This window comes from Penaeus monodon, chromosome 36 (genome assembly GCF_015228065.2).
Source record: "Penaeus monodon isolate SGIC_2016 chromosome 36, NSTDA_Pmon_1, whole genome shotgun sequence".
NCBI lineage: Eukaryota > Metazoa > Arthropoda > Malacostraca > Decapoda > Penaeidae > Penaeus > Penaeus monodon.
In genome coordinates this window covers 19,286,227-19,294,464 of record NC_051421.1, presented here as the reverse complement: position 1 = coordinate 19,294,464, position 8,238 = coordinate 19,286,227, and the positions used below count along the sequence as shown (strand labels likewise).

The window sequence follows — 8,238 nt, the reverse complement described above, 5'->3', positions numbered from 1 at the left end:
TAATTTTTAAATATATATCATATATATTTTATAACTAGTATATATTATTTTATATTATAAATATTATATGTATATCTATATATATATATCTTTCTTATGTATGGTGCAACAGATTATGTATTTGCTGGGAGAATACTCATGAGGATTAATATCCAGCTCCCATACTCTTAGTGAATATGGATAAATGTCAGATATGTAGCTGAAAAGTAGAAAATATTGTAATTTCTTTTCTGATTTTCAGTGAAGTTAGTAACATTATTATTATTTTATCAAATTGTATGTAATGTACATTATATCATGCACTGTATTGAACATATTGTCTCTTTTTTTTTCTCTTTGTTTGTAGGAAGTTATCGTGATGAGGCATTGTCATTAATTTTTCTCTTTTTTTCAGTAGTAACATTTCCAGGATCAAGTTCCGTCTTCCTGATGGATCCTCAAGCATAGCACAGTTTTCTTCAAGTACCACGTTGGAAGAAGTAAGACAGCATGTGAGACAGAACATAAATCTTCCTTTCTCCAATTTCACCTTGACATCAACTGTCCATAATAGACCATTTACATCAGAGGATAATGACAGGTCCCTTACTGACCTTGGCCTTGTACCATCAGCCATCTTAATAATTTTATCAGTAAGTATTTAATTTCTTTATTCTTTTATTTTTTCAGCATGCACCTAAAACACATCATCATTGAAACACAGACAGTGACAGAAGAGCACAGAATGTTGAGGGGTGTTTCAGTTAATTTTTATCAAAATCTGTTATGAAGATTACTGTGTAAAAGTGTCATGCATTTATTAGTAACCAAAAGCAAAATAATACAAAGAATACATGGTGTGATCAATAGTTCTGGAACTGCTTTGGCTATAGGCAAACAAAGTGAGGCATGGGCTGTGCACAGTAGGAGCAAGCCCGAACTGTTGTCAGTCACTGTAGCTAGGGTCATTGTGGTGTAAATACTAGGACTTATGTTACCCACTTTTTAGTGACCCAAGTACACCCTGTCATTTGCGATTTCAGCGTGGAATGCCAAACTCAAACAAATAGCAAACATCAGATTCTGTGTCAAACTGCAGAACACTGTAACAAACAAATTGGAATGAAGCTGTGAGCTGGTTGAGGTGTTTTTAGTGGCAGTTGCACTTAAAAAGGGGCAGAATATTATTGGCAAATGGCTAGAGTTCTTGTACACCCCCAATAAGTATAACTCCAGAAAATGTGCATGAAGATCATTAGATTAGTATTAGCATTCTGAGGCTGCTAACATTGTTGATACGTCATTTGCATCCAATCATGCAATCTTCTGCTCAGAACTGAACATGTTACACTGTAACATTTTAAAACATTTGAGGGAGGACATAGTGCTTTCTGATCCCCACCTGGGTAATTGCCTTGTCCACAGTAGAGCCTCAACCTGGTGAATGGTACTCTATTATTATTTGCCATGATGTGATAGTATATTACTCATCATCAGTTGTTTAAATGTGTGGGTGAAATTAGGAAACAAAATTTAGAATTTAAAATTAGGCTAATATATGGTTATAGAGCAAAAGAGATGCACCCTCAAAAGCAAAGATTGTACATAAAAAAAAAAAAAAATTGTATGTGGTTTTATGTGGACTGATGTACTTCAATTTTTTTTTCAAAATTTGTGTAATAAAAATTTTATTTTTTATTTATGATATATATGTATATTAGACTATTATTGGAAGCATTTAAAAACTGTATAATAAAAAGAGATTTTTATCCCAGCAGAGCAGTATAGGAGGCAGCGGTAGTGTTGTTCCTTCCGGTGGGATAGTAGACTTCTTCTGGATTCTTCTTTCTCCCATTACATTCCTGCTTGGTTTAGTCCGGCAACTGTTTGGTGGAAATTCAGCACCTCGTTCTCCATCCACTTCTGGGAGTGATGAACCTACAGCCAAAAGAGCAAGAGAAGAAGGACCGTCGTCTACCCAACAGAGACCCCAGACGTAAGCAAATATTTTGCAATGTAGGACTTGACTTATTTAGTACCCCTGGATTATATGCCTAATAAGCATAAGTTTAATGAGAATCCATAAATTTACTACATTACAAAGATTCCCACTGAAATTGTAGTCAGGCCATGAAATATAATCAAGTCTATTCTATAACATCCTGGCCACAGATGGTACGAATACATGCCAACTAGCTAGCTAGCTAGCTGGCTCTCTCTCTCTCTCTCTCTCTCTCTCTCTCTCTCTCTCTCTCTCTCTCTCTCTCTCTCTCTCTCTCTCTCTCTCTCTTCTCTCTCTCTCTCTCTCTCTCTCTCTCTCTCTCTCTATCTGTCTCTATCTCTCTGTCTCTGTGTGTGTGTCTTCTGTCTCTGTCTTCTTCTGTCTTTCTCTGTCTCTCTGTCTCTCTCTGTCTCTCTCTCTCTCTCACCCCATCGTCTTCTGTCTCTCTCTTCTCTCTCTCTTGTCTCTGACTCTCTCTCCATGTCTCTCTCTCTCTCTTCTTCTGTCTCTCTCTCTGTCTTCTCTCTCTGTCTTCTTTTTCTGCCCTGTCCTCTCTTCTCCTTCTTCCTTCTTCTTTTTCCGTCCTCTCTTCTCTCTCTTTTCCCCTTCTTTTTCCCTTCGTCCTCTCCCCTCCCTCTCTCTCTCTCTCTCTCTCTCTCTTCTCTTCTCTTTTTTGTTTTCTCTATCTCTCTCTTCTCTTCGGGTCTCTCTCCTCGTTTTGTCTTTCTCTCCCCTCTGTCTCTGTGCGTGCTCTCTCCTCTGTCTCTTGGTGTCTCTCTCTCTCTTCTCTCTCTCTCTGCTCTGTGCGTGTCTCTCTCTCTCTGTCCCCTCTCTGTCTTCTGTCTTTTCCTTTTCTCTCTTCTTCTTCTTCTCTGTCTCTTTTTTTCCCCTCGTCTCTCTGTCTCTCTCTGTCCCCCTTCTCCCTCTTCTTCTCTCTCTCTCTTCTCTCTCTCTCTCCCCTCTCTCTCCTCTCTCCTCTCCTTCTTTCTCCTCTTCTCTCTCTCTCTGTCTCTCTTCCCCTCGACTCTCTACTCTCCTGTCTCTGTGCTCTGTCTCTGTCTCTGTTTCTCTCTCTTTTTCTCCTCTCTCTGTCTTGTCTCGTCTCTGTCTTTCTCTTCTTCCCCCTCTCCTCCCTTCTCTTTCTCTCTTTTCTCCTCCTCTCTCCTCTCTCTCTCTCTGTCTCTCTCTGTCTCTCTCTCTCTGTTTCTGTCTGTCTGTCTGTCTCTCTGTTTCTGTCTGTCTGTCTGTCTCTCTCTGTCTTCTCTCTCTCTCTCTGTCTCTCTCTGTCTCTGTCTTAGTATTACTTTATTGTATTACATACATCAGCACACTATTTTTATATATACAGGTAATTTATGAATTTACTTGAATATAGAAATCAATACATAAAAATACATACAGGTTGATGAAAGAATATCTATACATACATAATTGGATTCATAATATTTATTTTTATGCATTATAATGATTGCTCTCTTAATTTATTCATGTGTTTTCTGAAATTCATCAATTTCAGGGCATATGGTACGCGTGCTGAAGCACGATTGCGTAGAGAAGGTAACATTCACCGACTCCGCAATAATGATGATGATGATGATGAAAATAATACATGGAATGGTAATTCAACCCAGCAGATGTGAATGAAAATTCGTTTTTATTCACTGCAAGACAGGTTGTATAATAGTTCATCATTTAGTCAGTGATATTGATGATATTGGGATAATTTTTGTGGTATTTTCCACTTATATTATATATTATATATGCTAAACAAACACATATAGGCACAGCCAGATACAGATACAGACAGATATGGAAATATATGGATCAGACAGTTGTGTAGCACTTTGAAAATCTTGAAAATGTTCTCTTGGTGTGTGTGTGTGTGTGTGTGTGTGTGTGTGTGTGTGCGCGTGTGTGCGCGTGTGAAGTGTGAAGTGTGAAGTGTGAAGTGTGAAGTGTGAAGTGTGAGGTGTGAGGTGTGTGTGTGTGTGTGTGTGTGTGTGTGTGTGTGTGTGTGTGTGTGTGTGTGTGTGTGTGTGTGTGTGTGTGTGTGATGTGTGTGTGAGTGAGTGTGATGTGTGATGTGAGTGTGGGAGTGTGAGTGAGAGTGTGTGTGTGGGAGGGGCTGTAACTGTGTGGTATGTGCATGAGTGAGTGAGCGTGCCTGCGTGCGTGTGTGTATGCATGCATGCGTAGGTGTGTGTGTGTAAGTGTATGTCTGTTTTTGTATATATGAATGTGTGGGCATGTATGCATACATGATTGCATATATTTTTGTTTCTTTGAGCATGTTTTGTGTGCATGAATACATGACTGCTTGTAGATTTGTTTTTTACATGTATTTGTAATGTATAGTTATACATGCACACAGATGATAGATGAATATATATGCACTTCTTGTGTGCACTTATCTATATATTTAATCATACTGGTGGCGAAGCGAAGAATGGTGCCCAGTGTACGGCAGGTCAAGCACGTCTGTTAAGGAGAAGTAATGTCCCTTGCAGGGGATGGTAACCAAGGCTATCAGAGGTCTGCCTTTCTTCTATATGTTCAAAATATCAATCTGTCAGTGTGAAGAGCATTGAATTAGCTCTGACTAATTTTCTGCTGTGTAGGGTCTTGCAGCACCAAACTTGAACTACTCCAAAAGACAGCATTTTAGTATGCATTTTTTCAATAGCCTGTCAAGCAATAAAGTTTCTCTGAATGGTATGTAGGTACCTTAAGAAGAATCTTTAGAGCCCTTTCCAAATTGTTAACTTTTATAATGATAGCCACTTATTTATAACCAAATGTTATCACCACCTTTAATATTCATAGTTGAAGTGTGTATTTTGTGACTATATCATGTTTTTTAATGAGTCAATTATGATACCGGATATTTATGTTTTGCTGACTCATTATATTGCATACAAAAAAAGAATGTAATGGATTAAGATACGGGCAAGAAACTATTGCTTTGAATATTGTATTTATTATTAGCCTTACATATGAGGTTCAGGAGATACACTAGACTTTTGATAATGGAAATGGAAACTATTATCATGCAAATGAGTAAAATATTTTTCAGTGGTACCAAAGCTTTTTGATTATAGCTAAATTGTATTAGGTGCTGTATCAGTGTTGAAGATTGATATGAAAATGATTGTTATAAGAGATTTCCTTTTCTCTTTTTTCAGTTCCCAAAAGGGATTGTATTGGAAATAATTTTCTTGGATTTAAAACTTATTTGTATTGTGCAATATGATTTTTCTGTTAAGTGCTAAGGAATGCACATGAATATTTAATTTTCCACAATAGTTTGTTATTGAGATGAAAAATATACTCAGAGGAAATGTAACAGACTTTCACTTTCCAATCATATTTCAAATGATTCTGATTTTATATATTTCATCCAAAATAATCTTGCATACTTTATTAATGTTATTGCTGTCCTTAACTAAAATGAAAATAATTATCGTGATCTTTCATTATCTTATCATGGTCTTTCTCAAGTCAAAGAAACCGGCAGTTTAGCAGTATGAATTGTGAACTGTATTTATATTGACAAATGTCTTTGTTGAATCTTCCAGCATTCATAGAAATACTAATAATAGGTAAAGCTGTTAGTATTTCCTAGACTTTTAGATTTATTAGTTATGTTTACACAGATGGCTTTGCATTTCACCAAGATGGTCTTCAAACCCATCAGGTATTAAGTGATTCCTGTCGATATCTATTAGCGAAATATAGCAGGAATAGTCAACGTAATTAACTAATTAACCAAATATGAATGTACTATTTTTATTATGATTATCACTATCATTGTCATTGCTATTGTCATTGTCAGTATCATTATCCTATATTATTATCATTATTGTATTATCCTTTAACATCATATCAATAATATCCTTAACAATAATGATATATAGGAATGAGGAAGTCAAACAAGTAACTTAGGTAAATATAGTTGTTTTTTGGACAATGTGACAGCATGTGATGTAGCATCAGGTGTAAGCCATTCAAATCTCAATTACCATATAATCATATTATTATGTAAAGAAACTGTTGTACTACTGTAGGCTGTGTGTAAGACAGCCAGTTTTGCTCAAGCGGTACTGTTGTGATTCACAGGGCCTGTGGATCAGACCAATGTATGAGTCTCCCCTTAAAACACACACACACACACACACACACACACACACACACACACACACACACACACACACACACACACACACACACACACACACACACACACACACATATATACTAATATACAAACATATCATAAATCATAAATAATATATACTATATATATATATATAATAAATAAAAAGAGGACTGCGTGAGCCGGACTTCAAAACAATAAAGGAAGATGTTTCCATGGGTGAAAAAAGTTTATATATACCCTCATGGAAACCTGCGGAAGGCAGCACATGGCCGGTTACATGAGTGTAACTCGGCCACCGTGTCGCCCAGAGGATTTTATTTGTTAATTTTTTTTATTGGTTTAATTTTCTAACTTTTTAGTTGTCTTAGTTTTATAGGTGGCAGTTATGGGTAATCATGGCCAGACCCAATAATTGTTTTTAAGATTTTTAAGGTGTATAATAAGAGGGAGACATATTGTGCTTGTACAATAAATATAAGTTAGCATTTTTGCATTTTCTTATTCTTGCTTCTTATCTTATGAATAAATTATGGAATATACTTACACCGGAAAAAAATAAAAAGGATCCAGTGGAACATAATTAAGAACTTGTTTTTATTAAAAGTTTTATTATAGTAAAGAATGGGTAACATTTTAGTATAATTTCTCAAATATTAAGAGAATGGATACAAATGATGTAAATGATATATTTTGAAATTTGCTCTTCGAACAACAAACACTAACCAAGATAAAAGTTAATATGTAAAGGCTTGCTTGAATATTACCACACCCCCTCGGTTAATCCTGAATAGATACATTCTTTTACATACACTTTCTTTTACATACAGACTGACACTCGGATGGTGGCGGCCTACCCCTATGCAGGTTGATAACACGCTACACACTACCTACGCACAGTAAATAAAGTAATATCTTGATCATGAGAAGGCCTTGAAGGCAAGGTATCACTACAGTACGACACTTCGACCCAATGGGTATCCGTATGCTCCACCCACTTCGTATAATTGGAAGTATTTGGTGCCGCAGATAAGGCCTCTGGTCTCTCTGTAGTCCTTCTCATTACTTGCTTATCATTTGACTTGTTATATATAATATATATATATATATATATATATATATATATATATATATATATATATATATATATATATATATATATATATATATATATATATATATATATATATATATATATATATATATATATATATATAATAAAATAAACAACAACACACACAACACACACAACACACCACACCACACACACACATACATATATAATAGATAGATAGATAGATAGATAGATAGATAGATAGATAGATAGATAGATAGATAGATAGATAGATATAGATAGAAAAGATAGATAGATAGATAGAATAGATATAGATATAGAATAGAGATATAGATAGAATAGATAGAGATAGAGATAATAGAGATAGAAGAATAGTAGATATAGATAGATATAGATATATATATAGATATAGATATAGATATATACACACAATACTTCTTAGAGGGTATAACGTCATAGCTTATGACACTCAGATCGTGTTTTTTCATGACATGCGCTCAAGTTATCATTGAATGTTTTAGTACATGATACCATACTTATTATAGTTTCCTTAATGGACGCAAGCCATTCGGCGAAGAATACTGCAGAATTAGTAGACGTGGGTTGCCAACCGTACGGCGGTGGGTCGCAAGGAACGACAAGGGGAGGCTTCTCACCGCTGCCCGCATCTCTCGCCCAAGGAGACCAAGAAAAATATATTGTCAAGCAGGAGTTGGATAAGAATATTTGCTTCACAGCCCGCATTTTGAAAGAAAGAAAACAAAACAAAACAAAAAAACAGAAGGCTGCTTGAGACGTCTCTGTTTGTGGCTTCAGTCAATGCTTTAACAATTTGTGTTGTAGGAGTTATCGTGCTGTTACGTAACCAACTCTCACCCAAGCATGAAAGAAGCGTAGGGTCGACTTTGCCTGTAAAATCTCTTAAGAGGAAAGGGCTTGATATCTTTGGAGCGACCAAGCTACCGATGTAGTCACTCCTGACAGAGGGAAAGACGTGGTGTTTCGATCGGTGCATTGCAATTATTTTTA

The 8,238-nt window shown here is 35.9% G+C and overlaps 1 long non-coding RNA gene across 1 annotated transcript; it reads left to right on the top strand.

The window, feature by feature from the left end:
* The first annotated feature begins 387 nt into the window (after positions 1-387).
* Positions 388-5,324, top strand: LOC119595830. The gene is made up of 4 exons (XR_005230721.1): positions 388-632; positions 1,755-1,975; positions 3,498-3,885; positions 3,958-5,324. It is a non-coding gene; the product is annotated as an uncharacterized LOC119595830 (long non-coding RNA).
* The last annotated feature ends 2,914 nt before the right edge of the window (positions 5,325-8,238 follow it).